This window comes from Schistocerca serialis, unplaced genomic scaffold (assembly GCF_023864345.2).
Source record: "Schistocerca serialis cubense isolate TAMUIC-IGC-003099 unplaced genomic scaffold, iqSchSeri2.2 HiC_scaffold_717, whole genome shotgun sequence".
NCBI classification, from domain to species: Eukaryota; Metazoa; Arthropoda; class Insecta; order Orthoptera; family Acrididae; genus Schistocerca; species Schistocerca serialis.
The window spans coordinates 18279-38592 of record NW_026048318.1 but is presented as its reverse complement, the minus strand read 5'-3'; the positions used below and the strand labels follow the sequence as shown (position 1 = coordinate 38592).

Here is a 20314-nt window from a genome sequence, read left to right as displayed (position 1 = left end):
TGGTGTAGCGGTTATCACGTCTGCCTAACACGCAGAAGGTCCCCGGTTCGATCCCGGCGGAAACACTTTTTCATCTCTTTAAGCAAGACGTACTAACATGCATCTGCTACCATCTGTACCCGAAACCTTCGTAATCGCCTTTCACGCGTCGGACCCGAGTGTCAATTGCTCACATCGAATAAGAAATTCATTTGATATTGACGGCGAGCTTTTGCGCTGACTCAGCCACTGGACGTGCGATCACTTTGCACAAAACGCTAGGGCTCGTCCGGGATTTGAAACCCGGGACCCTCCTGCCACCCTAAGCAGGAATCATACCCCTAGACCAACCGAGCCCTGTGACACGGCGAATGCCAATTATTCCAGTCCCCTCGATGTCGTCCCAGGGTGCCCTGGAAGTCTCGTGTACGCTGGCGGGATGGGGGCGGCGCGAATTCCTGCGGTCGGCGGCCTTCCTGGGCTATTGGTACCTTCATGTAGAGCTGCCGCTGGGCTCGCACTGCCTGCTGCTGAGAAAGTGATTGCTTTTGCTGATATGACTTGCAATAACGACTGCGCGAAACGCCGCTATCTCGTTAGGGGTGCTACGGCAGACACCCTCTCGAGCACCCCGAAGACTTCTTGAGCCCTCGGCTGTGATGGGTTCCAGGCTGACAAAAGAACTGTCGTGTGTGCATTCGCGGACGAGAGAAAGTCTGAGGGCAAGTTCGAGTGAACAAGGATGGGACTCCTCAGGTCCGTCCGTTTCCGTAGTGTAGCGGTTATCACGTCTGCTTCACACGCAGAAGGTCCCCGTTTCGATCCCGGGCGGGAACAGTATTTTCCTGCCTATGTCGTATTGTCCTCCAATGAGCCACGTCGTGTGTGGATCTGCTGCATGTCCCTCGTTTGCAAGTACCACTTTATTGAATTTTTTAGTTACGATGGCAACATCACTATAAATCGTCTGTGAAGTAAGGTGCACACAAGCAGTTTCCGTGGTGTAGCGGTTATCACGTCTGCCTAACACGCAGAAGGTCCCCGGTTCGATCCCGGGCGGAAACACTTTTCCATCTCTTTAAGCAAGACGTACTAACATGCATCTGCTACCATCTGTACCCGAAACCTTCGTAATCGCCTTCACGCGTCGGACCCGAGTGTCAATTGCTCACATCGAATAAGAAATTCATTTGATATTGACGGCGAGCTTTTTGCGCTGACTCAGCCACTGACGTGCGATCACTTTGCACAAAACGCTAGGGCTCGTCCGGGATTTGAACCCGGGACCTCCTGCACGCTAAGCAGGAATCATACCCCTAGACCAACGAGCCCTGTGACACGGCAATGCCAATTATTCCAGTCCATCCATGTCGTCCAGGGTGCCATGGAGGTATCGTGTACGCTGGCGGGATGGGGGGCGGTGCGAATTCCCGCGATCGGCTTCCTTCCTGGGCTATTGGTACCTTCATGTAGAGCTGCCGCTGGGCTCGCACTGAATGCTGCTGAGAAAGTGATTGCTTTTGCTGATATGACTTGCAATAACGACTGCGCGAAACGCCGCTATCTCGTTAGGGTGCTACGGCAGACACCCTCTCGAGCACCCGAAGACTTCTTGAGCCCTCGGCTGTGATGGGGTTCCAGGCTGACAAAGGAACTGTCGTGTGTGCATTCGCGGACGAGAGAAAGTCTGAGGCAAGTTCGAGTGAACATGGATGGACTCCTCAGGTCCGTCGTTTCCGTAGTGTAGCGGTTATCACGTCTGCTTCACACGCAGAAGGTCCCCGGTTCGATCCCGGGCGGGAACAGTATTTTCCTGCCTATGTCGTATTGTCCTCCAATGAGCCACGTCGTGTGTGGATCTGCTGCATGTCCCTTCGTTTGCAAGTACCACATTTATTGAATTTTTTAGTTACGATGGCAACATCACTATAAGTCGTCTGTGAAGTAAGGTGCACACAAGCAGTTTCCGTGGTGTAGCGGTTATCACGTCTGCCTAACACGCAGAAGGTCCCCGGTTCGATCCCGGGCGGAAACACTTTTTCATCTCTTTAAGCAAGACGTACTAACATGCATCTGCTACCATCTGTACCCGAAACCTTCGTAATCGCCTTCACGCGTCGGACCCGAGTGTCAATTGCTCACATCGAATAAGAAATTCATTTGATATTGACGGCGAGCTTTTTGCGCTGACTCAGCCACTGACGTGCGATCACTTTGCACAAAACGCTAGGGCTCGTCCGGGATTTGAACCCGGGACCTCCTGCACCCTAAGCAGGAATCATACCCCTAGACCAACGAGCCCTGTGACACGGCAATGCCAATTATTCCAGTCCATCCATGTCGTCCAGGGTGCCATGGAGGTATCGTGTACGCTGGCGGGATGGGGGCGGTGCGAATTCCCGCGATCGGCTTCCTTCCTGGGCTATTGGTACCTTCATGTAGAGCTGCCGCTGGGCTCGCACTGAATGCTGCTGAGAAAGTGATTGCTTTTGCTGATATGACTTGCAATAACGACTGCGCGAAACGCCGCTATCTCGTTAGGGGTGCTACGGCAGACACCCTCTCGAGCACCCCGAAGACTTCTTGAGCCCTCGGCTGTGATGGGTTCCAGGCTGACAAAGGAACTGTCGTGTGTGCATTCGCGGACGAGAGAAAGTCTGAGGCAAGTTCGAGTGAACATGGATGGACTCCTCAGGTCCGTCGTTTCCGTAGTGTAGCGGTTATCACGTCTGCTTCACACGCAGAAGGTCCCCGGTTCGATCCCGGGCGGGAACAGTATTTTCCTGCCTATGTCGTATTGTCCTCCAATGAGCCACGTCGTGTGTGGATCTGCTGCATGTCCCTTCGTTTGCAAGTACCACATTTATTGAATTTTTTAGTTACGATGGCAACATCACTATAAGTCGTCTGTGAAGTAAGGTGCACACAAGCAGTTTCCGTGGTGTAGCGGTTATCACGTCTGCCTAACACGCAGAAGGTCCCCGGTTCGATCCCGGGCGGAAACACTTTTTCATCTCTTTAAGCAAGACGTACTAACATGCATCTGCTACCATCTGTACCCGAAACCTTCGTAATCGCCTTCACGCGTCGGACCCGAGTGTCAATTGCTCACATCGAATAAGAAATTCATTTGATATTGACGGCGAGCTTTTTGCGCTGACTCAGCCACTGACGTGCGATCACTTTGCACAAAACGCTAGGGCTCGTCCGGGATTTGAACCCGGGACCTCCTGCACCCTAAGCAGGAATCATACCCCTAGACCAACGAGCCCTGTGACACGGCGAATGCCAATTATTCCAGTCCCTCGATGTCGTCCAGGGTGCCCTGGAAGTCTCGTGTACGCTGGCGGGATGGGGGCGGCGCGAATTCCTGCGGTCGGCGGCCTTCCTGGGCTATTGGTACCTTCATGTAGAGCTGCCGCTGGGCTCGCACTGCCTGCTGCTGAGAAAGTGATTGCTTTTGCTGATATGACTTGCAATAACGACTGCGCGAAACGCCGCTATCTCGTTAGGGGTGCTACGGCAGACACCCTCTCGAGCACCCCGAAGACTTCTTGAGCCCTCGGCTGTGATGGGTTCCAGGCTGACAAAAGAACTGTCGTGTGTGCATTCGCGGACGAGAGAAAGTCTGAGGCAAGTTCGAGTGAACAAGGATGGACTCCTCAGGTCCGTCGTTTCCGTAGTGTAGCGGTTATCACGTCTGCTTCACACGCAGAAGGTCCCCGGTTCGATCCCGGGCGGGAACAGTATTTTCCTGCCTATGTCGTATTGTCCTCCAATGAGCCACGTCGTGTGTGGATCTGCTGCATGTCCCTTCGTTTGCAAGTACCACATTTATTGAATTTTTTAGTTACGATGGCAACATCACTATAAATCGTCTGTGAAGTAAGGTGCACACAAGCAGTTTCCGTGGTGTAGCGGTTATCACGTCTGCCTAACACGCAGAAGGTCCCCGGTTCGATCCCGGGCGGAAACACTTTTCCATCTCTTTAAGCAAGACGTACTAACATGCATCTGCTACCATCTGTACCCGAAACCTTCGTAATCGCCTTCACGCGTCGGACCCGAGTGTCAATTGCTCACATCGAATAAGAAATTCATTTGATATTGACGGCGAGCTTTTTGCGCTGACTCAGCCACTGACGTGCGATCACTTTGCACAAAACGCTAGGGCTCGTCCGGGATTTGAACCCGGGACCTCCTGCACCCTAAGCAGGAATCATACCCCTAGACCAACGAGCCCTGTGACACGGCAATGCCAATTATTCCAGTCCATCCATGTCGTCCAGGGTGCCATGGAGGTATCGTGTACGCTGGCGGGATGGGGGCGGTGCGAATTCCCGCGATCGGCTTCCTTCCTGGGCTATTGGTACCTTCATGTAGAGCTGCCGCTGGGCTCGCACTGAATGCTGCTGAGAAAGTGATTGCTTTTGCTGATATGACTTGCAATAACGACTGCGCGAAACGCCGCTATCTCGTTAGGGGTGCTACGGCAGACACCCTCTCGAGCACCCCGAAGACTTCTTGAGCCCTCGGCTGTGATGGGTTCCAGGCTGACAAAGGAACTGTCGTGTGTGCATTCGCGGACGAGAGAAAGTCTGAGGCAAGTTCGAGTGAACATGGATGGACTCCTCAGGTCCGTCGTTTCCGTAGTGTAGCGGTTATCACGTCTGCTTCACACGCAGAAGGTCCCCGGTTCGATCCCGGGCGGGAACAGTATTTTCCTGCCTATGTCGTATTGTCCTCCAATGAGCCACGTCGTGTGTGGATCTGCTGCATGTCCCTTCGTTTGCAAGTACCACATTTATTGAATTTTTTAGTTACGATGGCAACATCACTATAAATCGTCTGTGAAGTAAGGTGCACACAAGCAGTTTCCGTGGTGTAGCGGTTATCACGTCTGCCTAACACGCAGAAGGTCCCCGGTTCGATCCCGGGCGGAAACACTTTTCCATCTCTTTAAGCAAGACGTACTAACATGCATCTGCTACCATCTGTACCCGAAACCTTCGTAATCGCCTTCACGCGTCGGACCCGAGTGTCAATTGCTCACATCGAATAAGAAATTCATTTGATATTGACGGCGAGCTTTTTGCGCTGACTCAGCCACTGACGTGCGATCACTTTGCACAAAACGCTAGGGCTCGTCCGGGATTTGAACCCGGGACCTCCTGCACCCTAAGCAGGAATCATACCCCTAGACCAACGAGCCCTGTGACACGGCAATGCCAATTATTCCAGTCCATCCATGTCGTCCAGGGTGCCATGGAGGTATCGTGTACGCTGGCGGGATGGGGGCGGTGCGAATTCCCGCGATCGGCTTCCTTCCTGGGCTATTGGTACCTTCATGTAGAGCTGCCGCTGGGCTCGCACTGAATGCTGCTGAGAAAGTGATTGCTTTTGCTGATATGACTTGCAATAACGACTGCGCGAAACGCCGCTATCTCGTTAGGGGTGCTACGGCAGACACCCTCTCGAGCACCCCGAAGACTTCTTGAGCCCTCGGCTGTGATGGGTTCCAGGCTGACAAAGGAACTGTCGTGTGTGCATTCGCGGACGAGAGAAAGTCTGAGGCAAGTTCGAGTGAACATGGATGGACTCCTCAGGTCCGTCGTTTCCGTAGTGTAGCGGTTATCACGTCTGCTTCACACGCAGAAGGTCCCCGGTTCGATCCCGGGCGGGAACAGTATTTTCCTGCCTATGTCGTATTGTCCTCCAATGAGCCACGTCGTGTGTGGATCTGCTGCATGTCCCTTCGTTTGCAAGTACCACATTTATTGAATTTTTTAGTTACGATGGCAACATCACTATAAATCGTCTGTGAAGTAAGGTGCACACAAGCAGTTTCCGTGGTGTAGCGGTTATCACGTCTGCCTAACACGCAGAAGGTCCCCGGTTCGATCCCGGGCGGAAACACTTTTCCATCTCTTTAAGCAAGACGTACTAACATGCATCTGCTACCATCTGTACCCGAAACCTTCGTAATCGCCTTCACGCGTCGGACCCGAGTGTCAATTGCTCACATCGAATAAGAAATTCATTTGATATTGACGGCGAGCTTTTTGCGCTGACTCAGCCACTGACGTGCGATCACTTTGCACAAAACGCTAGGGCTCGTCCGGGATTTGAACCCGGGACCTCCTGCACCCTAAGCAGGAATCATACCCCTAGACCAACGAGCCCTGTGACACGGCAATGCCAATTATTCCAGTCCATCCATGTCGTCCAGGGTGCCATGGAGGTATCGTGTACGCTGGCGGGATGGGGGCGGTGCGAATTCCCGCGATCGGCTTCCTTCCTGGGCTATTGGTACCTTCATGTAGAGCTGCCGCTGGGCTCGCACTGAATGCTGCTGAGAAAGTGATTGCTTTTGCTGATATGACTTGCAATAACGACTGCGCGAAACGCCGCTATCTCGTTAGGGGTGCTACGGCAGACACCCTCTCGAGCACCCCGAAGACTTCTTGAGCCCTCGGCTGTGATGGGTTCCAGGCTGACAAAGGAACTGTCGTGTGTGCATTCGCGGACGAGAGAAAGTCTGAGGCAAGTTCGAGTGAACATGGATGGACTCCTCAGGTCCGTCGTTTCCGTAGTGTAGCGGTTATCACGTCTGCTTCACACGCAGAAGGTCCCCGGTTCGATCCCGGGCGGGAACAGTATTTTCCTGCCTATGTCGTATTGTCCTCCAATGAGCCACGTCGTGTGTGGATCTGCTGCATGTCCCTTCGTTTGCAAGTACCACATTTATTGAATTTTTTAGTTACGATGGCAACATCACTATAAGTCGTCTGTGAAGTAAGGTGCACACAAGCAGTTTCCGTGGTGTAGCGGTTATCACGTCTGCCTAACACGCAGAAGGTCCCCGGTTCGATCCCGGGCGGAAACACTTTTTCATCTCTTTAAGCAAGACGTACTAACATGCATCTGCTACCATCTGTACCCGAAACCTTCGTAATCGCCTTCACGCGTCGGACCCGAGTGTCAATTGCTCACATCGAATAAGAAATTCATTTGATATTGACGGCGAGCTTTTTGCGCTGACTCAGCCACTGACGTGCGATCACTTTGCACAAAACGCTAGGGCTCGTCCGGGATTTGAACCCGGGACCTCCTGCACCCTAAGCAGGAATCATACCCCTAGACCAACGAGCCCTGTGACACGGCGAATGCCAATTATTCCAGTCCCTCGATGTCGTCCAGGGTGCCCTGGAAGTCTCGTGTACGCTGGCGGGATGGGGGCGGCGCGAATTCCTGCGGTCGGCGGCCTTCCTGGGCTATTGGTACCTTCATGTAGAGCTGCCGCTGGGCTCGCACTGCCTGCTGCTGAGAAAGTGATTGCTTTTGCTGATATGACTTGCAATAACGACTGCGCGAAACGCCGCTATCTCGTTAGGGGTGCTACGGCAGACACCCTCTCGAGCACCCCGAAGACTTCTTGAGCCCTCGGCTGTGATGGGTTCCAGGCTGACAAAAGAACTGTCGTGTGTGCATTCGCGGACGAGAGAAAGTCTGAGGCAAGTTCGAGTGAACAAGGATGGACTCCTCAGGTCCGTCGTTTCCGTAGTGTAGCGGTTATCACGTCTGCTTCACACGCAGAAGGTCCCCGGTTCGATCCCGGGCGGGAACAGTATTTTCCTGCCTATGTCGTATTGTCCTCCAATGAGCCACGTCGTGTGTGGATCTGCTGCATGTCCCTTCGTTTGCAAGTACCACATTTATTGAATTTTTTAGTTACGATGGCAACATCACTATAAGTCGTCTGTGAAGTAAGGTGCACACAAGCAGTTTCCGTGGTGTAGCGGTTATCACGTCTGCCTAACACGCAGAAGGTCCCCGGTTCGATCCCGGGCGGAAACACTTTTTCATCTCTTTAAGCAAGACGTACTAACATGCATCTGCTACCATCTGTACCCGAAACCTTCGTAATCGCCTTCACGCGTCGGACCCGAGTGTCAATTGCTCACATCGAATAAGAAATTCATTTGATATTGACGGCGAGCTTTTTGCGCTGACTCAGCCACTGACGTGCGATCACTTTGCACAAAACGCTAGGGCTCGTCCGGGATTTGAACCCGGGACCTCCTGCACCCTAAGCAGGAATCATACCCCTAGACCAACGAGCCCTGTGACACGGCAATGCCAATTATTCCAGTCCATCCATGTCGTCCAGGGTGCCATGGAGGTATCGTGTACGCTGGCGGGATGGGGGCGGTGCGAATTCCCGCGATCGGCTTCCTTCCTGGGCTATTGGTACCTTCATGTAGAGCTGCCGCTGGGCTCGCACTGAATGCTGCTGAGAAAGTGATTGCTTTTGCTGATATGACTTGCAATAACGACTGCGCGAAACGCCGCTATCTCGTTAGGGGTGCTACGGCAGACACCCTCTCGAGCACCCCGAAGACTTCTTGAGCCCTCGGCTGTGATGGGTTCCAGGCTGACAAAGGAACTGTCGTGTGTGCATTCGCGGACGAGAGAAAGTCTGAGGCAAGTTCGAGTGAACATGGATGGACTCCTCAGGTCCGTCGTTTCCGTAGTGTAGCGGTTATCACGTCTGCTTCACACGCAGAAGGTCCCCGGTTCGATCCCGGGCGGGAACAGTATTTTCCTGCCTATGTCGTATTGTCCTCCAATGAGCCACGTCGTGTGTGGATCTGCTGCATGTCCCTTCGTTTGCAAGTACCACATTTATTGAATTTTTTAGTTACGATGGCAACATCACTATAAGTCGTCTGTGAAGTAAGGTGCACACAAGCAGTTTCCGTGGTGTAGCGGTTATCACGTCTGCCTAACACGCAGAAGGTCCCCGGTTCGATCCCGGGCGGAAACACTTTTTCATCTCTTTAAGCAAGACGTACTAACATGCATCTGCTACCATCTGTACCCGAAACCTTCGTAATCGCCTTCACGCGTCGGACCCGAGTGTCAATTGCTCACATCGAATAAGAAATTCATTTGATATTGACGGCGAGCTTTTTGCGCTGACTCAGCCACTGACGTGCGATCACTTTGCACAAAACGCTAGGGCTCGTCCGGGATTTGAACCCGGGACCTCCTGCACCCTAAGCAGGAATCATACCCCTAGACCAACGAGCCCTGTGACACGGCGAATGCCAATTATTCCAGTCCCTCGATGTCGTCCAGGGTGCCCTGGAAGTCTCGTGTACGCTGGCGGGATGGGGGCGGCGCGAATTCCTGCGGTCGGCGGCCTTCCTGGGCTATTGGTACCTTCATGTAGAGCTGCCGCTGGGCTCGCACTGCCTGCTGCTGAGAAAGTGATTGCTTTTGCTGATATGACTTGCAATAACGACTGCGCGAAACGCCGCTATCTCGTTAGGGGTGCTACGGCAGACACCCTCTCGAGCACCCCGAAGACTTCTTGAGCCCTCGGCTGTGATGGGTTCCAGGCTGACAAAAGAACTGTCGTGTGTGCATTCGCGGACGAGAGAAAGTCTGAGGCAAGTTCGAGTGAACAAGGATGGACTCCTCAGGTCCGTCGTTTCCGTAGTGTAGCGGTTATCACGTCTGCTTCACACGCAGAAGGTCCCCGGTTCGATCCCGGGCGGGAACAGTATTTTCCTGCCTATGTCGTATTGTCCTCCAATGAGCCACGTCGTGTGTGGATCTGCTGCATGTCCCTTCGTTTGCAAGTACCACATTTATTGAATTTTTTAGTTACGATGGCAACATCACTATAAGTCGTCTGTGAAGTAAGGTGCACACAAGCAGTTTCCGTGGTGTAGCGGTTATCACGTCTGCCTAACACGCAGAAGGTCCCCGGTTCGATCCCGGGCGGAAACACTTTTTCATCTCTTTAAGCAAGACGTACTAACATGCATCTGCTACCATCTGTACCCGAAACCTTCGTAATCGCCTTCACGCGTCGGACCCGAGTGTCAATTGCTCACATCGAATAAGAAATTCATTTGATATTGACGGCGAGCTTTTTGCGCTGACTCAGCCACTGACGTGCGATCACTTTGCACAAAACGCTAGGGCTCGTCCGGGATTTGAACCCGGGACCTCCTGCACCCTAAGCAGGAATCATACCCCTAGACCAACGAGCCCTGTGACACGGCGAATGCCAATTATTCCAGTCCCTCGATGTCGTCCAGGGTGCCCTGGAAGTCTCGTGTACGCTGGCGGGATGGGGGCGGCGCGAATTCCTGCGGTCGGCGGCCTTCCTGGGCTATTGGTACCTTCATGTAGAGCTGCCGCTGGGCTCGCACTGCCTGCTGCTGAGAAAGTGATTGCTTTTGCTGATATGACTTGCAATAACGACTGCGCGAAACGCCGCTATCTCGTTAGGGGTGCTACGGCAGACACCCTCTCGAGCACCCCGAAGACTTCTTGAGCCCTCGGCTGTGATGGGTTCCAGGCTGACAAAAGAACTGTCGTGTGTGCATTCGCGGACGAGAGAAAGTCTGAGGCAAGTTCGAGTGAACAAGGATGGACTCCTCAGGTCCGTCGTTTCCGTAGTGTAGCGGTTATCACGTCTGCTTCACACGCAGAAGGTCCCCGGTTCGATCCCGGGCGGGAACAGTATTTTCCTGCCTATGTCGTATTGTCCTCCAATGAGCCACGTCGTGTGTGGATCTGCTGCATGTCCCTTCGTTTGCAAGTACCACATTTATTGAATTTTTTAGTTACGATGGCAACATCACTATAAATCGTCTGTGAAGTAAGGTGCACACAAGCAGTTTCCGTGGTGTAGCGGTTATCACGTCTGCCTAACACGCAGAAGGTCCCCGGTTCGATCCCGGGCGGAAACACTTTTCCATCTCTTTAAGCAAGACGTACTAACATGCATCTGCTACCATCTGTACCCGAAACCTTCGTAATCGCCTTCACGCGTCGGACCCGAGTGTCAATTGCTCACATCGAATAAGAAATTCATTTGATATTGACGGCGAGCTTTTTGCGCTGACTCAGCCACTGACGTGCGATCACTTTGCACAAAACGCTAGGGCTCGTCCGGGATTTGAACCCGGGACCTCCTGCACCCTAAGCAGGAATCATACCCCTAGACCAACGAGCCCTGTGACACGGCGAATGCCAATTATTCCAGTCCATCCATGTCGTCCAGGGTGCCATGGAGGTATCGTGTACGCTGGCGGGATGGGGGCGGTGCGAATTCCCGCGATCGGCTTCCTTCCTGGGCTATTGGTACCTTCATGTAGAGCTGCCGCTGGGCTCGCACTGAATGCTGCTGAGAAAGTGATTGCTTTTGCTGATATGACTTGCAATAACGACTGCGCGAAACGCCGCTATCTCGTTAGGGGTGCTACGGCAGACACCCTCTCGAGCACCCCGAAGACTTCTTGAGCCCTCGGCTGTGATGGGTTCCAGGCTGACAAAGGAACTGTCGTGTGTGCATTCGCGGACGAGAGAAAGTCTGAGGCAAGTTCGAGTGAACATGGATGGACTCCTCAGGTCCGTCGTTTCCGTAGTGTAGCGGTTATCACGTCTGCTTCACACGCAGAAGGTCCCCGGTTCGATCCCGGGCGGGAACAGTATTTTCCTGCCTATGTCGTATTGTCCTCCAATGAGCCACGTCGTGTGTGGATCTGCTGCATGTCCCTTCGTTTGCAAGTACCACATTTATTGAATTTTTTAGTTACGATGGCAACATCACTATAAGTCGTCTGTGAAGTAAGGTGCACACAAGCAGTTTCCGTGGTGTAGCGGTTATCACGTCTGCCTAACACGCAGAAGGTCCCCGGTTCGATCCCGGGCGGAAACACTTTTTCATCTCTTTAAGCAAGACGTACTAACATGCATCTGCTACCATCTGTACCCGAAACCTTCGTAATCGCCTTCACGCGTCGGACCCGAGTGTCAATTGCTCACATCGAATAAGAAATTCATTTGATATTGACGGCGAGCTTTTTGCGCTGACTCAGCCACTGACGTGCGATCACTTTGCACAAAACGCTAGGGCTCGTCCGGGATTTGAACCCGGGACCTCCTGCACCCTAAGCAGGAATCATACCCCTAGACCAACGAGCCCTGTGACACGGCGAATGCCAATTATTCCAGTCCCTCGATGTCGTCCAGGGTGCCCTGGAAGTCTCGTGTACGCTGGCGGGATGGGGGCGGCGCGAATTCCTGCGGTCGGCGGCCTTCCTGGGCTATTGCTGCCGCTGGGCTCGCACTGCCTGCTGCTGAGAAAGTGATTGCTTTTGCTGATATGACTTGCAATAACGACTGCGCGAAACGCCGCTATCTCGTTAGGGGTGCTACGGCAGACACCCTCTCGAGCACCCCGAAGACTTCTTGAGCCCTCGGCTGTGATGGGTTCCAGGCTGACAAAAGAACTGTCGTGTGTGCATTCGCGGACGAGAGAAAGTCTGAGGCAAGTTCGAGTGAACAAGGATGGACTCCTCAGGTCCGTCGTTTCCGTAGTGTAGCGGTTATCACGTCTGCTTCACACGCAGAAGGTCCCCGGTTCGATCCCGGGCGGGAACAGTATTTTCCTGCCTATGTCGTATTGTCCTCCAATGAGCCACGTCGTGTGTGGATCTGCTGCATGTCCCTTCGTTTGCAAGTACCACATTTATTGAATTTTTTAGTTACGATGGCAACATCACTATAAATCGTCTGTGAAGTAAGGTGCACACAAGCAGTTTCCGTGGTGTAGCGGTTATCACGTCTGCCTAACACGCAGAAGGTCCCCGGTTCGATCCCGGGCGGAAACACTTTTCCATCTCTTTAAGCAAGACGTACTAACATGCATCTGCTACCATCTGTACCCGAAACCTTCGTAATCGCCTTCACGCGTCGGACCCGAGTGTCAATTGCTCACATCGAATAAGAAATTCATTTGATATTGACGGCGAGCTTTTTGCGCTGACTCAGCCACTGACGTGCGATCACTTTGCACAAAACGCTAGGGCTCGTCCGGGATTTGAACCCGGGACCTCCTGCACCCTAAGCAGGAATCATACCCCTAGACCAACGAGCCCTGTGACACGGCAATGCCAATTATTCCAGTCCATCCATGTCGTCCAGGGTGCCATGGAGGTATCGTGTACGCTGGCGGTATGGGGGCGGTGCGAATTCCCGCGATCGGCTTCCTTCCTGGGCTATTGGTACCTTCATGTAGAGCTGCCGCTGGGCTCGCACTGAATGCTGCTGAGAAAGTGATTGCTTTTGCTGATATGACTTGCAATAACGACTGCGCGAAACGCCGCTATCTCGTTAGGGGTGCTACGGCAGACACCCTCTCGAGCACCCCGAAGACTTCTTGAGCCCTCGGCTGTGATGGGTTCCAGGCTGACAAAGGAACTGTCGTGTGTGCATTCGCGGACGAGAGAAAGTCTGAGGCAAGTTCGAGTGAACATGGATGGACTCCTCAGGTCCGTCGTTTCCGTAGTGTAGCGGTTATCACGTCTGCTTCACACGCAGAAGGTCCCCGGTTCGATCCCGGGCGGGAACAGTATTTTCCTGCCTATGTCGTATTGTCCTCCAATGAGCCACGTCGTGTGTGGATCTGCTGCATGTCCCTTCGTTTGCAAGTACCACATTTATTGAATTTTTTAGTTACGATGGCAACATCACTATAAGTCGTCTGTGAAGTAAGGTGCACACAAGCAGTTTCCGTGGTGTAGCGGTTATCACGTCTGCCTAACACGCAGAAGGTCCCCGGTTCGATCCCGGGCGGAAACACTTTTTCATCTCTTTAAGCAAGACGTACTAACATGCATCTGCTACCATCTGTACCCGAAACCTTCGTAATCGCCTTCACGCGTCGGACCCGAGTGTCAATTGCTCACATCGAATAAGAAATTCATTTGATATTGACGGCGAGCTTTTTGCGCTGACTCAGCCACTGACGTGCGATCACTTTGCACAAAACGCTAGGGCTCGTCCGGGATTTGAACCCGGGACCTCCTGCACCCTAAGCAGGAATCATACCCCTAGACCAACGAGCCCTGTGACACGGCGAATGCCAATTATTCCAGTCCCTCGATGTCGTCCAGGGTGCCCTGGAAGTCTCGTGTACGCTGGCGGGATGGGGGCGGCGCGAATTCCTGCGGTCGGCGGCCTTCCTGGGCTATTGGTACCTTCATGTAGAGCTGCCGCTGGGCTCGCACTGCCTGCTGCTGAGAAAGTGATTGCTTTTGCTGATATGACTTGCAATAACGACTGCGCGAAACGCCGCTATCTCGTTAGGGGTGCTACGGCAGACACCCTCTCGAGCACCCCGAAGACTTCTTGAGCCCTCGGCTGTGATGGGTTCCAGGCTGACAAAAGAACTGTCGTGTGTGCATTCGCGGACGAGAGAAAGTCTGAGGCAAGTTCGAGTGAACAAGGATGGACTCCTCAGGTCCGTCGTTTCCGTAGTGTAGCGGTTATCACGTCTGCTTCACACGCAGAAGGTCCCCGGTTCGATCCCGGGCGGGAACAGTATTTTCCTGCCTATGTCGTATTGTCCTCCAATGAGCCACGTCGTGTGTGGATCTGCTGCATGTCCCTTCGTTTGCAAGTACCACATTTATTGAATTTTTTAGTTACGATGGCAACATCACTATAAATCGTCTGTGAAGTAAGGTGCACACAAGCAGTTTCCGTGGTGTAGCGGTTATCACGTCTGCCTAACACGCAGAAGGTCCCCGGTTCGATCCCGGGCGGAAACACTTTTTCATCTCTTTAAGCAAGACGTACTAACATGCATCTGCTACCATCTGTACCCGAAACCTTCGTAATCGCCTTCACGCGTCGGACCCGAGTGTCAATTGCTCACATCGAATAAGAAATTCATTTGATATTGACGGCGAGCTTTTTGCGCTGACTCAGCCACTGACGTGCGATCACTTTGCACAAAACGCTAGGGCTCGTCCGGGATTTGAACCCGGGACCTCCTGCACCCTAAGCAGGAATCATACCCCTAGACCAACGAGCCCTGTGACACGGCGAATGCCAATTATTCCAGTCCCTCGATGTCGTCCAGGGTGCCCTGGAAGTCTCGTGTACGCTGGCGGGATGGGGGCGGCGCGAATTCCTGCGGTCGGCGGCCTTCCTGGGCTATTGGTACCTTCATGTAGAGCTGCCGCTGGGCTCGCACTGCCTGCTGCTGAGAAAGTGATTGCTTTTGCTGATATGACTTGCAATAACGACTGCGCGAAACGCCGCTATCTCGTTAGGGGTGCTACGGCAGACACCCTCTCGAGCACCCCGAAGACTTCTTGAGCCCTCGGCTGTGATGGGTTCCAGGCTGACAAAGGAACTGTCGTGTGTGCATTCGCGGACGAGAGAAAGTCTGAGGCAAGTTCGAGTGAACATGGATGGACTCCTCAGGTCCGTCGTTTCCGTAGTGTAGCGGTTATCACGTCTGCTTCACACGCAGAAGGTCCCCGGTTCGATCCCGGGCGGGAACAGTATTTTCCTGCCTATGTCGTATTGTCCTCCAATGAGCCACGTCGTGTGTGGATCTGCTGCATGTCCCTTCGTTTGCAAGTACCACATTTATTGAATTTTTTAGTTACGATGGCAACATCACTATAAGTCGTCTGTGAAGTAAGGTGCACACAAGCAGTTTCCGTGGTGTAGCGGTTATCACGTCTGCCTAACACGCAGAAGGTCCCCGGTTCGATCCCGGGCGGAAACACTTTTTCATCTCTTTAAGCAAGACGTACTAACATGCATCTGCTACCATCTGTACCCGAAACCTTCGTAATCGCCTTCACGCGTCGGACCCGAGTGTCAATTGCTCACATCGAATAAGAAATTCATTTGATATTGACGGCGAGCTTTTTGCGCTGACTCAGCCACTGACGTGCGATCACTTTGCACAAAACGCTAGGGCTCGTCCGGGATTTGAACCCGGGACCTCCTGCACCCTAAGCAGGAATCATACCCCTAGACCAACGAGCCCTGTGACACGGCGAATGCCAATTATTCCAGTCCCTCGATGTCGTCCAGGGTGCCCTGGAAGTCTCGTGTACGCTGGCGGGATGGGGGCGGCGCGAATTCCTGCGGTCGGCGGCCTTCCTGGGCTATTGGTACCTTCATGTAGAGCTGCCGCTGGGCTCGCACTGAATGCTGCTGAGAAAGTGATTGCTTTTGCTGATATGACTTGCAATAACGACTGCGCGAAACGCCGCTATCTCGTTAGGGGTGCTACGGCAGACACCCTCTCGAGCACCCCGAAGACTTCTTGAGCCCTCGGCTGTGATGGGTTCCAGGCTGACAAAAGAACTGTCGTGTGTGCATTCGCGGACGAGAGAAAGTCTGAGGCAAGTTCGAGTGAACAAGGATGGACCCCTCAGGTCCGTCGTTTCCGTAGTGTAGCGGTTATCACGTCTGCTTCACACGCAGAAGGTCCCCGGTTCGATCCCGGGCGGGAACAGTATTTTCCTGCCTATGTCGTATTGTCCTCCAATGAGCCACGTCGTGTGTGGATCTGCTGCATGTCCCTTCGTTTGCAAGTACCACATTTATTGAATTTTTTAGTTACGATGGCAACATCACTATAAATCGTCTGTGAAGTAAGGTGCACACAAGCAGTTTCCGTGGTGTAGCGGTTATCACGTCTGCCTAACACGCAGAAGGTCCCCGGTTCGATCCCGGGCGGAAACACTTTTCCATCTCTTTAAGCAAGACGTACTAACATGCATCTGCTACCATCTGTACCCGAAACCTTCGTAATCGCCTTCACGCGTCGGACCCGAGTGTCAATTGCTCACATCGAATAAGAAATTCATTTGATATTGACGGCGAGCTTTTTGCGCTGACTCAGCCACTGACGTGCGATCACTTTGCACAAAACGCTAGGGCTCGTCCGGGATTTGAACCCGGGACCTCCTGCTCCCTAAGCAGGAATCATACCCCTAGACCAACGAGCCCTGTGACACGGCAATGCCAATTATTCCAGTCCATCCATGTCGTCCAGGGTGCCATGGAGGTATCGTGTACGCTGGCGGGATGGGGGCGGTGCGAATTCCCGCGATCGGCTTCCTTCCTGGGCTATTGGTACCTTCATGTAGAGCTGCCGCTGGGCTCGCACTGAATGCTGCTGAGAAAGTGATTGCTTTTGCTGATATGACTTGCAATAACGACTGCGCGAAACGCCGCTATCTCGTTAGGGGTGCTACGGCAGACACCCTCTCGAGCACCCCGAAGACTTCTTGAGCCCTCGGCTGTGATGGGTTCCAGGCTGACAAAGGAACTGTCGTGTGTGCATTCGCGGACGAGAGAAAGTCTGAGGCAAGTTCGAGTGAACATGGATGGACTCCTCAGGTCCGTCGTTTCCGTAGTGTAGCGGTTATCACGTCTGCTTCACACGCAGAAGGTCCCCGGTTCGATCCCGGGCGGGAACAGTATTTTCCTGCCTATGTCGTATTGTCCTCCAATGAGCCACGTCGTGTGTGGATCTGCTGCATGTCCCTTCGTTTGCAAGTACCACATTTATTGAATTTTTTAGTTACGATGGCAACATCACTATAAGTCGTCTGTGAAGTAAGGTGCACACAAGCAGTTTCCGTGGTGTAGCGGTTATCACGTCTGCCTAACACGCAGAAGGTCCCCGGTTCGATCCCGGGCGGAAACACTTTTTCATCTCTTTAAGCAAGACGTACTAACATGCATCTGCTACCATCTGTACCCGAAACCTTCGTAATCGCCTTCACGCGTCGGACCCGAGTGTCAATTGCTCACATCGAATAAGAAATTCATTTGATATTGACGGCGAGCTTTTTGCGCTGACTCAGCCACTGACGTGCGATCACTTTGCACAAAACGCTAGGGCTCGTCCGGGATTTGAACCCGGGACCTCCTGCACCCTAAGCAGGAATCATACCCCTAGACCAACGAGCCCTGTGACACGGCGAATGCCAATTATTCCAGTCCCTCGATGTCGTCCAGGGTGCCCTGGAAGTCTCGTGTACGCTGGCGGGATGGGGGCGGCGCGAATTCCTGCGGTCGGCGGCCTTCCTGGGCTATTGGTACCTTCATGTAGAGCTGCCGCTGGGCTCGCACTGCCTGCTGCTGAGAAAGTGATTGCTTTTGCTGATATGACTTGCAATAACGACTGCGCGAAACGCCGCTATCTCGTTAGGGGTGCTACGGCAGACACCCTCTCGAGCACCCCGAAGACTTCTTGAGCCCTCGGCTGTGATGGGTTCCAGGCTGACAAAAGAACTGTCGTGTGTGCATTCGCGGACGAGAGAAAGTCTGAGGCAAGTTCGAGTGAACAAGGATGGACTCCTCAGGTCCGTCATTTCCGTAGTGTAGCGGTTATCACGTCTGCTTCACACGCAGAAGGTCCCCGGTTCGATCCCGGGCGGGAACAGTATTTTCCTGCCTATGTCGTATTGTCCTCCAATGAGCCACGTCGTGTGTGGATCTGCTGCATGTCCCTTCGTTTGCAAGTACCACATTTATTGAATTTTTTAGTTACGATGGCAACATCACTATAAGTCGTCTGTGAAGTAAGGTGCACACAAGCAGTTTCCGTGGTGTAGCGGTTATCACGTCTGCCTAACACGCAGAAGGTCCCCGGTTCGATCCCGGGCGAAAACACTTTTTCATCTCTTTAAGCAAGACGTACTAACATGCATCTGCTACCATCTGTACCCGAAACCTTCGTAATCGCCTTCACGCGTCGGACCCGAGTGTCAATTGCTCACATCGAATAAGAAATTCATTTGATATTGACGGCGAGCTTTTTGCGCTGACTCAGCCACTGACGTGCGATCACTTTGCACAAAACGCTAGGGCTCGTCCGGGATTTGAACCCGGGACCTCCTGCACCCTAAGCAGGAATCATACCCCTAGACCAACGAGCCCTGTGACACGGCGAATGCCAATTATTCCAGTCCCTCGATGTTGTCCAGGGTGCCCTGGAAGTCTCGTGTACGCTGGCGGGATGGGGGCGGCGCGAATTCCTGCGGTCGGCGGCCTTCCTGGGCTATTGGTACCTTCATGTAGAGCTGCCGCTGGGCTCGCACTGCCTGCTGCTGAGAAAGTGATTGCTTTTGCTGATATGACTTGCAATAACGACTGCGCGAAACGCCGCTATCTCGTTAGGGGTGCTACGGCAGACACCCTCTCGAGCACCCCGAAGACTTCTTGAGCCCTCGGCTGTGATGGGTTCCAGGCTGACAAAGGAACTGTCGTGTGTGCATTCGCGGACGAGAGAAAGTCTGAGGCAAGTTCGAGTGAACAAGGATGGACTCCTCAGGTCCGTCGTTTCCGTAGTGTAGCGGTTATCACGTCTGCTTCACACGCAGAAGGTCCCCGGTTCGATCCCGGGCGGGAACAGTATTTTCCTGCCTATGTCGTATTGTCCTCCAATGAGCCACGTCGTGTGTGGATCTGCTGCATGTCCCTTCGTTTGCAAGTACCACATTTATTGAATTTTTTAGTTACGATGGCAACATCACTATAAATCGTCTGTGAAGTAAGGTGCACACAAGCAGTTTCAGTGGTGTAGCGGTTATCACGTCTGCCTAACACGCAGAAGGTCCCCGGTTCGATCCCGGGCGGAAACACTTTTCCATCTCTTTAAGCAAGACGTACTAACATGCATCTGCTACCATCTGTACCCGAAACCTTCGTAATCGCCTTCACGCGTCGGACCCGAGTGTCAATTGCTCACATCGAATAAGAAATTCATTTGATATTGACGGCGAGCTTTTTGCGCTGACTCAGCCACTGACGTGCGATCACTTTGCACAAAACGCTAGGGCTCGTCCGGGATTTGAACCCGGGACCTCCTGCACCCTAAGCAGGAATCATACCCCTAGACCAACGAGCCCTGTGACACGGCAATGCCAATTATTCCAGTCCATCCATGTCGTCCAGGGTGCCATGGAGGTATCGTGTACGCTGGCGGGATGGGGGCGGTGCGAATTCCCGCGATCGGCTTCCTTCCTGGGCTATTGGTACCTTCATGTAGAGCTGCCGCTGGGCTCGCACTGAATGCTGCTGAGAAAGTGATTGCTTTTGCTGATATGACTTGCAATAACGACTGCGCGAAACGCCGCTATCTCGTTAGGGGTGCTACGGCAGACACCCTCTCGAGCACCCCGAAGACTTCTTGAGCCCTCGGCTGTGATGGGTTCCAGGCTGACAAAGGAACTGTCGTGTGTGCATTCGCGGACGAGAGAAAGTCTGAGGCAAGTTCGAGTGAACATGGATGGACTCCTCAGGTCCGTCGTTTCCGTAGTGTAGCGGTTATCACGTCTGCTTCACACGCAGAAGGTCCCCGGTTCGATCCCGGGCGGGAACAGTATTTTCCTGCCTATGTCGTATTGTCCTCCAATGAGCCACGTCGTGTGTGGATCTGCTGCATGTCCCTTCGTTTGCAAGTACCACATTTATTGAATTTTTTAGT

The 20314-nt window shown here is 53.2% G+C and overlaps 61 non-coding genes across 61 annotated transcripts; 41 read left to right on the top strand and 20 right to left on the bottom strand.

Moving 5' to 3' along the window:
- Nucleotides 1-743: 743 nt before the first annotated feature.
- On the top strand, nt 744-816 carry Trnav-cac (transfer RNA valine (anticodon CAC)). The gene has a single exon. It is a non-coding gene; the product is annotated as a tRNA-Val (tRNA).
- A 155-nt stretch (nt 817-971) lies between these two features.
- Trnav-aac (transfer RNA valine (anticodon AAC)) lies at nt 972-1044 on the top strand. Its single transcript has one exon. It is a non-coding gene; the product is annotated as a tRNA-Val (tRNA).
- Nucleotides 1045-1238: 194 nt separating this feature from the next.
- On the bottom strand, nt 1239-1310 carry Trnaa-agc (transfer RNA alanine (anticodon AGC)). Its single transcript has one exon. It is a non-coding gene; the product is annotated as a tRNA-Ala (tRNA).
- Nucleotides 1311-1711: 401 nt separating this feature from the next.
- On the top strand, nt 1712-1784 carry Trnav-cac (transfer RNA valine (anticodon CAC)). The gene has a single exon. It is a non-coding gene; the product is annotated as a tRNA-Val (tRNA).
- Nucleotides 1785-1941: 157 nt separating this feature from the next.
- Trnav-aac (transfer RNA valine (anticodon AAC)) lies at nt 1942-2014 on the top strand. The gene has a single exon. It is a non-coding gene; the product is annotated as a tRNA-Val (tRNA).
- Nucleotides 2015-2208: 194 nt separating this feature from the next.
- Nucleotides 2209-2280, bottom strand: Trnap-agg (transfer RNA proline (anticodon AGG)). Its single transcript has one exon. It is a non-coding gene; the product is annotated as a tRNA-Pro (tRNA).
- Nucleotides 2281-2681: 401 nt separating this feature from the next.
- Trnav-cac (transfer RNA valine (anticodon CAC)) lies at nt 2682-2754 on the top strand. Its single transcript has one exon. It is a non-coding gene; the product is annotated as a tRNA-Val (tRNA).
- Nucleotides 2755-2911: 157 nt separating this feature from the next.
- Trnav-aac (transfer RNA valine (anticodon AAC)) lies at nt 2912-2984 on the top strand. Its single transcript has one exon. It is a non-coding gene; the product is annotated as a tRNA-Val (tRNA).
- A 194-nt stretch (nt 2985-3178) lies between these two features.
- Nucleotides 3179-3250, bottom strand: Trnap-agg (transfer RNA proline (anticodon AGG)). Its single transcript has one exon. It is a non-coding gene; the product is annotated as a tRNA-Pro (tRNA).
- A 402-nt stretch (nt 3251-3652) lies between these two features.
- Trnav-cac (transfer RNA valine (anticodon CAC)) lies at nt 3653-3725 on the top strand. The gene has a single exon. It is a non-coding gene; the product is annotated as a tRNA-Val (tRNA).
- Nucleotides 3726-3882: 157 nt separating this feature from the next.
- Trnav-aac (transfer RNA valine (anticodon AAC)) lies at nt 3883-3955 on the top strand. Its single transcript has one exon. It is a non-coding gene; the product is annotated as a tRNA-Val (tRNA).
- Nucleotides 3956-4149: 194 nt separating this feature from the next.
- Trnap-agg (transfer RNA proline (anticodon AGG)) lies at nt 4150-4221 on the bottom strand. Its single transcript has one exon. It is a non-coding gene; the product is annotated as a tRNA-Pro (tRNA).
- A 401-nt stretch (nt 4222-4622) lies between these two features.
- On the top strand, nt 4623-4695 carry Trnav-cac (transfer RNA valine (anticodon CAC)). The gene has a single exon. It is a non-coding gene; the product is annotated as a tRNA-Val (tRNA).
- A 157-nt stretch (nt 4696-4852) lies between these two features.
- Trnav-aac (transfer RNA valine (anticodon AAC)) lies at nt 4853-4925 on the top strand. Its single transcript has one exon. It is a non-coding gene; the product is annotated as a tRNA-Val (tRNA).
- Nucleotides 4926-5119: 194 nt separating this feature from the next.
- Trnap-agg (transfer RNA proline (anticodon AGG)) lies at nt 5120-5191 on the bottom strand. Its single transcript has one exon. It is a non-coding gene; the product is annotated as a tRNA-Pro (tRNA).
- A 401-nt stretch (nt 5192-5592) lies between these two features.
- Nucleotides 5593-5665, top strand: Trnav-cac (transfer RNA valine (anticodon CAC)). Its single transcript has one exon. It is a non-coding gene; the product is annotated as a tRNA-Val (tRNA).
- Nucleotides 5666-5822: 157 nt separating this feature from the next.
- On the top strand, nt 5823-5895 carry Trnav-aac (transfer RNA valine (anticodon AAC)). The gene has a single exon. It is a non-coding gene; the product is annotated as a tRNA-Val (tRNA).
- A 194-nt stretch (nt 5896-6089) lies between these two features.
- Nucleotides 6090-6161, bottom strand: Trnap-agg (transfer RNA proline (anticodon AGG)). Its single transcript has one exon. It is a non-coding gene; the product is annotated as a tRNA-Pro (tRNA).
- A 401-nt stretch (nt 6162-6562) lies between these two features.
- Nucleotides 6563-6635, top strand: Trnav-cac (transfer RNA valine (anticodon CAC)). The gene has a single exon. It is a non-coding gene; the product is annotated as a tRNA-Val (tRNA).
- Nucleotides 6636-6792: 157 nt separating this feature from the next.
- Nucleotides 6793-6865, top strand: Trnav-aac (transfer RNA valine (anticodon AAC)). The gene has a single exon. It is a non-coding gene; the product is annotated as a tRNA-Val (tRNA).
- A 194-nt stretch (nt 6866-7059) lies between these two features.
- Trnap-agg (transfer RNA proline (anticodon AGG)) lies at nt 7060-7131 on the bottom strand. Its single transcript has one exon. It is a non-coding gene; the product is annotated as a tRNA-Pro (tRNA).
- A 402-nt stretch (nt 7132-7533) lies between these two features.
- On the top strand, nt 7534-7606 carry Trnav-cac (transfer RNA valine (anticodon CAC)). Its single transcript has one exon. It is a non-coding gene; the product is annotated as a tRNA-Val (tRNA).
- A 157-nt stretch (nt 7607-7763) lies between these two features.
- Nucleotides 7764-7836, top strand: Trnav-aac (transfer RNA valine (anticodon AAC)). The gene has a single exon. It is a non-coding gene; the product is annotated as a tRNA-Val (tRNA).
- A 194-nt stretch (nt 7837-8030) lies between these two features.
- On the bottom strand, nt 8031-8102 carry Trnap-agg (transfer RNA proline (anticodon AGG)). The gene has a single exon. It is a non-coding gene; the product is annotated as a tRNA-Pro (tRNA).
- A 401-nt stretch (nt 8103-8503) lies between these two features.
- Trnav-cac (transfer RNA valine (anticodon CAC)) lies at nt 8504-8576 on the top strand. Its single transcript has one exon. It is a non-coding gene; the product is annotated as a tRNA-Val (tRNA).
- A 157-nt stretch (nt 8577-8733) lies between these two features.
- Trnav-aac (transfer RNA valine (anticodon AAC)) lies at nt 8734-8806 on the top strand. The gene has a single exon. It is a non-coding gene; the product is annotated as a tRNA-Val (tRNA).
- A 194-nt stretch (nt 8807-9000) lies between these two features.
- Nucleotides 9001-9072, bottom strand: Trnap-agg (transfer RNA proline (anticodon AGG)). The gene has a single exon. It is a non-coding gene; the product is annotated as a tRNA-Pro (tRNA).
- Nucleotides 9073-9474: 402 nt separating this feature from the next.
- On the top strand, nt 9475-9547 carry Trnav-cac (transfer RNA valine (anticodon CAC)). The gene has a single exon. It is a non-coding gene; the product is annotated as a tRNA-Val (tRNA).
- A 157-nt stretch (nt 9548-9704) lies between these two features.
- Nucleotides 9705-9777, top strand: Trnav-aac (transfer RNA valine (anticodon AAC)). The gene has a single exon. It is a non-coding gene; the product is annotated as a tRNA-Val (tRNA).
- Nucleotides 9778-9971: 194 nt separating this feature from the next.
- Nucleotides 9972-10043, bottom strand: Trnap-agg (transfer RNA proline (anticodon AGG)). Its single transcript has one exon. It is a non-coding gene; the product is annotated as a tRNA-Pro (tRNA).
- Nucleotides 10044-10445: 402 nt separating this feature from the next.
- On the top strand, nt 10446-10518 carry Trnav-cac (transfer RNA valine (anticodon CAC)). The gene has a single exon. It is a non-coding gene; the product is annotated as a tRNA-Val (tRNA).
- A 157-nt stretch (nt 10519-10675) lies between these two features.
- On the top strand, nt 10676-10748 carry Trnav-aac (transfer RNA valine (anticodon AAC)). Its single transcript has one exon. It is a non-coding gene; the product is annotated as a tRNA-Val (tRNA).
- Nucleotides 10749-10942: 194 nt separating this feature from the next.
- Trnap-agg (transfer RNA proline (anticodon AGG)) lies at nt 10943-11014 on the bottom strand. The gene has a single exon. It is a non-coding gene; the product is annotated as a tRNA-Pro (tRNA).
- Nucleotides 11015-11416: 402 nt separating this feature from the next.
- Nucleotides 11417-11489, top strand: Trnav-cac (transfer RNA valine (anticodon CAC)). The gene has a single exon. It is a non-coding gene; the product is annotated as a tRNA-Val (tRNA).
- A 157-nt stretch (nt 11490-11646) lies between these two features.
- Trnav-aac (transfer RNA valine (anticodon AAC)) lies at nt 11647-11719 on the top strand. Its single transcript has one exon. It is a non-coding gene; the product is annotated as a tRNA-Val (tRNA).
- A 194-nt stretch (nt 11720-11913) lies between these two features.
- On the bottom strand, nt 11914-11985 carry Trnap-agg (transfer RNA proline (anticodon AGG)). The gene has a single exon. It is a non-coding gene; the product is annotated as a tRNA-Pro (tRNA).
- A 386-nt stretch (nt 11986-12371) lies between these two features.
- Nucleotides 12372-12444, top strand: Trnav-cac (transfer RNA valine (anticodon CAC)). The gene has a single exon. It is a non-coding gene; the product is annotated as a tRNA-Val (tRNA).
- Nucleotides 12445-12601: 157 nt separating this feature from the next.
- Nucleotides 12602-12674, top strand: Trnav-aac (transfer RNA valine (anticodon AAC)). Its single transcript has one exon. It is a non-coding gene; the product is annotated as a tRNA-Val (tRNA).
- A 194-nt stretch (nt 12675-12868) lies between these two features.
- On the bottom strand, nt 12869-12940 carry Trnap-agg (transfer RNA proline (anticodon AGG)). The gene has a single exon. It is a non-coding gene; the product is annotated as a tRNA-Pro (tRNA).
- Nucleotides 12941-13341: 401 nt separating this feature from the next.
- On the top strand, nt 13342-13414 carry Trnav-cac (transfer RNA valine (anticodon CAC)). The gene has a single exon. It is a non-coding gene; the product is annotated as a tRNA-Val (tRNA).
- Nucleotides 13415-13571: 157 nt separating this feature from the next.
- On the top strand, nt 13572-13644 carry Trnav-aac (transfer RNA valine (anticodon AAC)). The gene has a single exon. It is a non-coding gene; the product is annotated as a tRNA-Val (tRNA).
- A 194-nt stretch (nt 13645-13838) lies between these two features.
- Nucleotides 13839-13910, bottom strand: Trnap-agg (transfer RNA proline (anticodon AGG)). The gene has a single exon. It is a non-coding gene; the product is annotated as a tRNA-Pro (tRNA).
- Nucleotides 13911-14312: 402 nt separating this feature from the next.
- Nucleotides 14313-14385, top strand: Trnav-cac (transfer RNA valine (anticodon CAC)). Its single transcript has one exon. It is a non-coding gene; the product is annotated as a tRNA-Val (tRNA).
- Nucleotides 14386-14542: 157 nt separating this feature from the next.
- Trnav-aac (transfer RNA valine (anticodon AAC)) lies at nt 14543-14615 on the top strand. The gene has a single exon. It is a non-coding gene; the product is annotated as a tRNA-Val (tRNA).
- A 194-nt stretch (nt 14616-14809) lies between these two features.
- On the bottom strand, nt 14810-14881 carry Trnap-agg (transfer RNA proline (anticodon AGG)). The gene has a single exon. It is a non-coding gene; the product is annotated as a tRNA-Pro (tRNA).
- A 402-nt stretch (nt 14882-15283) lies between these two features.
- Nucleotides 15284-15356, top strand: Trnav-cac (transfer RNA valine (anticodon CAC)). The gene has a single exon. It is a non-coding gene; the product is annotated as a tRNA-Val (tRNA).
- Nucleotides 15357-15513: 157 nt separating this feature from the next.
- On the top strand, nt 15514-15586 carry Trnav-aac (transfer RNA valine (anticodon AAC)). The gene has a single exon. It is a non-coding gene; the product is annotated as a tRNA-Val (tRNA).
- Nucleotides 15587-15780: 194 nt separating this feature from the next.
- Trnap-agg (transfer RNA proline (anticodon AGG)) lies at nt 15781-15852 on the bottom strand. Its single transcript has one exon. It is a non-coding gene; the product is annotated as a tRNA-Pro (tRNA).
- A 402-nt stretch (nt 15853-16254) lies between these two features.
- Nucleotides 16255-16327, top strand: Trnav-cac (transfer RNA valine (anticodon CAC)). The gene has a single exon. It is a non-coding gene; the product is annotated as a tRNA-Val (tRNA).
- Nucleotides 16328-16484: 157 nt separating this feature from the next.
- On the top strand, nt 16485-16557 carry Trnav-aac (transfer RNA valine (anticodon AAC)). The gene has a single exon. It is a non-coding gene; the product is annotated as a tRNA-Val (tRNA).
- A 194-nt stretch (nt 16558-16751) lies between these two features.
- On the bottom strand, nt 16752-16823 carry Trnap-agg (transfer RNA proline (anticodon AGG)). Its single transcript has one exon. It is a non-coding gene; the product is annotated as a tRNA-Pro (tRNA).
- A 401-nt stretch (nt 16824-17224) lies between these two features.
- Trnav-cac (transfer RNA valine (anticodon CAC)) lies at nt 17225-17297 on the top strand. The gene has a single exon. It is a non-coding gene; the product is annotated as a tRNA-Val (tRNA).
- A 157-nt stretch (nt 17298-17454) lies between these two features.
- Trnav-aac (transfer RNA valine (anticodon AAC)) lies at nt 17455-17527 on the top strand. Its single transcript has one exon. It is a non-coding gene; the product is annotated as a tRNA-Val (tRNA).
- A 194-nt stretch (nt 17528-17721) lies between these two features.
- On the bottom strand, nt 17722-17793 carry Trnap-agg (transfer RNA proline (anticodon AGG)). Its single transcript has one exon. It is a non-coding gene; the product is annotated as a tRNA-Pro (tRNA).
- Nucleotides 17794-18195: 402 nt separating this feature from the next.
- On the top strand, nt 18196-18268 carry Trnav-cac (transfer RNA valine (anticodon CAC)). The gene has a single exon. It is a non-coding gene; the product is annotated as a tRNA-Val (tRNA).
- A 157-nt stretch (nt 18269-18425) lies between these two features.
- Trnav-aac (transfer RNA valine (anticodon AAC)) lies at nt 18426-18498 on the top strand. Its single transcript has one exon. It is a non-coding gene; the product is annotated as a tRNA-Val (tRNA).
- Nucleotides 18499-18692: 194 nt separating this feature from the next.
- Nucleotides 18693-18764, bottom strand: Trnap-agg (transfer RNA proline (anticodon AGG)). The gene has a single exon. It is a non-coding gene; the product is annotated as a tRNA-Pro (tRNA).
- A 402-nt stretch (nt 18765-19166) lies between these two features.
- Trnav-cac (transfer RNA valine (anticodon CAC)) lies at nt 19167-19239 on the top strand. The gene has a single exon. It is a non-coding gene; the product is annotated as a tRNA-Val (tRNA).
- Nucleotides 19240-19396: 157 nt separating this feature from the next.
- Nucleotides 19397-19469, top strand: Trnav-aac (transfer RNA valine (anticodon AAC)). The gene has a single exon. It is a non-coding gene; the product is annotated as a tRNA-Val (tRNA).
- Nucleotides 19470-19663: 194 nt separating this feature from the next.
- Nucleotides 19664-19735, bottom strand: Trnap-agg (transfer RNA proline (anticodon AGG)). Its single transcript has one exon. It is a non-coding gene; the product is annotated as a tRNA-Pro (tRNA).
- A 401-nt stretch (nt 19736-20136) lies between these two features.
- Trnav-cac (transfer RNA valine (anticodon CAC)) lies at nt 20137-20209 on the top strand. Its single transcript has one exon. It is a non-coding gene; the product is annotated as a tRNA-Val (tRNA).
- Nucleotides 20210-20314: the final 105 nt, after the last annotated feature.